This window comes from Oryzias latipes, chromosome 6 (genome assembly GCF_002234675.1).
Source record: "Oryzias latipes chromosome 6, ASM223467v1".
NCBI classification, from domain to species: Eukaryota; Metazoa; Chordata; class Actinopteri; order Beloniformes; family Adrianichthyidae; genus Oryzias; species Oryzias latipes.
In genome coordinates this window covers 19,972,717-19,976,044 of record NC_019864.2, presented here as the reverse complement: position 1 = coordinate 19,976,044, position 3,328 = coordinate 19,972,717, and positions in this window count along the sequence as shown.

Below are 3,328 nucleotides of genomic sequence, written 5' to 3'. Positions count from 1 at the left end.
GAAAACATTTACTGTCAATTTCTCAAAACATTTATTGTGAATTTCTGAAACATTCATTGTGTTTTTGTAAAAAACAGCATGCACATTTGTGAGAAACAGCATGCATATGTATGAAACAATTATTGTGAATTTGGGAAACATTTAGTGTGAATGTGTGAAACACAACATGTGTGTTTGTGATACAAAGGGTGTGCATTTGTGAAACCTTTAGCGTGCATTTCCAAATTTATGTTGCAAGTTTGCATAAAATTACAGTTATGAATCGGAGTGTGTACATTTATGACACACACACATTTCTGAATTATGAGACTGTTCTGCCCTCATAGAAGTGCCTTTTTACCAAACAGATGTTTTTGTCCTTTAAAACTAGAAGTAACTTTGACACTTCTTATCAGTTATGACTTTATGTACACCCATCCATCTACTCACACACAGACAACCTCCCACCCCTACCTTCACCAGCCACACACATCCCACCCCCTCTTTTCTGACACGTCTAATCCTTAATTACCATGTCTAATTAGCCCCAGACAGCAGAGGTCAATCACCTAATTACAGAATCACAGGGTGAGAGGAAGAAGAAACATGGAAGCAGTAAGGAGACTTTGTAAGTTCTAAAAAAACCGAAGCATTGTGACCACCTGTTTAAACATATACTTTACAGAATGTCTAATAGGCTAAAAACACATTTATAAAAGTGTATTTATAGATTAACAAGCAAGAATGTTTGTAGATATATGCAAAACTAACCCAAAACAGTAGATCTTGAAATTGATTGGGCTCACCCTTTCAGAAAGGCAGAGTAATTTAGTAATCTTGAAATAAAAAACACATTCTGTTCAGGTGGTTTGGCATTTAGCCATGACGCCTTTTGAATGCTTTCTGAAGAAGTTGCTCTTTGATGAAAGTACTTAGTGAGTGCTTTACTGCAAGAGACATCAGTGGAAACCCAGGACTCCATGTAGATAATATGTTTCTCAACTCCTTAAGGATCAGCATCTCTTTTGGTAAACTGAAGATTATGGTGACCTTTGTACAGAGTCCATGTGACCTGCTTCTAGATAAAATATGACATAAAAGCAATCAATTGTAAGAAATGCTATTGATACTAAATTAATACTTTTTTGTGTAATAAATGTCATTAGCAGTGTTTTTGGATTAAGTTTTTTAACAGACATTAGGATTCTTGAGAAATGTTGAAAACCAGGCGTTAAAAAAAGGAGCACAAGAAAAATATTTGCTGTGGAATAAAAAACAAACAAACAAACATCTTTATACTGTAAATCTTTGAATAGATTTAAAAGCAGGTAATACTTAGATAGTGTTCATATTGTTAAGTCTATCATGATGAAGTCTTTCATGAGACTGTTTTGTCTTGCACATTGCTGTAGTAGACGTTAATAAATGTTTTAAACGTTATCTCCACTGGCAGCCTAAAATGGAAGATTCATTTTTTGATGGATGACAGAATAATAGCATAAACAAGAGAGCAAAAAGGGACAAAACTACGGTGGCCCTGAAGTGCAAACCATTCAACAAATCACTCGATACAAAAACATTTTTAAGATCACAGCAACACTTTAAAAAGCGTATTAAATTTTAGAAAACAAAACAGAATTTCAGAAACCAAAACATAAAAAATAAAAAAGAAAAAAAGATTTCAGAAAACAAAATTAATTTCCAGAAAAAAAAAGAAATATTACAAAATGAAAACATTTCAGAAAAAAAATTAATTTCCAGAAAACAAAATGAAATAAAAAAATGAAAACATTTCAGAAAAACAAAATGAAATATTAAAAAATGAAAAACATTTCAGAACACAGAATGAATTTCCAGAAAACAAAACGAAATCTTCAAAAATGAAAAACATTTCCAAACCGGAAGAAGCAGGTACTATGGGACAACGCTGATTGGATGATGATGTTTGTCAATCATTTGAACTGAAAAGTATTTTAAATGAAGCGACGACGGATTTTATCGTCCAAACAACAATGTACAATGATAATTCCCGTATTTACCATTTGCATATTAAATCAAAAATGCAGCAAACAGATAATGAAGGTTTAAATTATTTTTTGAATATTTCGTCTGAGGCAGAACGGTCACCCGGAAGTAGTTTGTGTGGATGACGTCCGTTCTGCAGGTAAACAAAGAAAGGGACGGTAAAACGTTAACATAAACGTTAATCTTTGAATATTTAGCGGATGTGATGACAGAACGCACGCAGAAATATCAACACCAACCAGGTTGACAAATGTTTCAAAATGTCGTGAGAGGATTCTGTCTAAAGCAGCAGCTGCGAAGAAACGGGTGTTAAAGACGGCGCACATCAGGAAATGCAGTCCCGCCATCCACTGATAAGGTATGGAGGCACATTTGTTTGATCTAATAAATGTAGCGTTAAACGTGATTTCTAGGTGGGTGTTTACAGACAGATCCAAGATCCTTCAGTCATACGTTAATGACAGGTTAACTCATCAGCTGGAGAGGGGGGGTCACGTGGGCAGGATTCTCAGACAGGTGTACCAGCAGCATAAATCAGCAAAGCTGTCAGGTAAACTGCAGCAGTTTGTGTCTCAGAATAACATTTATGAATGCTTCTCATTCACACTATTAAGATCTGTGACTTTAGAGTGTGTCAGTGCACAGAAACATGACAGTAAATGACTGGATGTGCACATCATCAGACACGTCCAGGTGTGTAACTAAAGGTGAAAAGTCTGTAGTGTAAAATAAATCTTTAAAAAAAACGTTTTAGTCTTTCAGGCAGAGGAGGAATACCAAATTGTTTTAGAATGTATTTTTTATAAGACTGAAATAATGTATTTTATTCTGAGTTTGGTGTTTTGACCCCTCCCTAATGAATTTCTGGTTTAACCCATTTTCTCCTCATTTTGATGAACTCAACTTTTTCCTGAATGAAAGATGAACGGTAGCCGATGTTTTTCTGTCAGGGATTTTTAATTTATTAATTTATCTCTGTCAGGGATTTCAAGAGCTGGAGCTGGAGTCCAGGGCAGAGGAAGCTGCAAGCATGTACGAGCAGGAACTGGGGTCCCTTACCTGTGCATCTTCCTCTGGATGGGATGCTGAGCAGCAATGTGGACAAAACTTCCCTGACATGACTCTTTTTGATATAGTTGTTAAGCACAAACAGACTTTTCCCAGATGCATTTTTTCCTCTAATAAATGTGACTGACAGGTACGCTGAGTAAATGCTGATTGTAAGCGCAACATTTGATTGACTGCATGAAGAAGCCCATAAAGGAAAATCCACAACTGTTTCTTTGTTTCTGTTACTGAATAACGTATTCATGTTAAGTTTTCA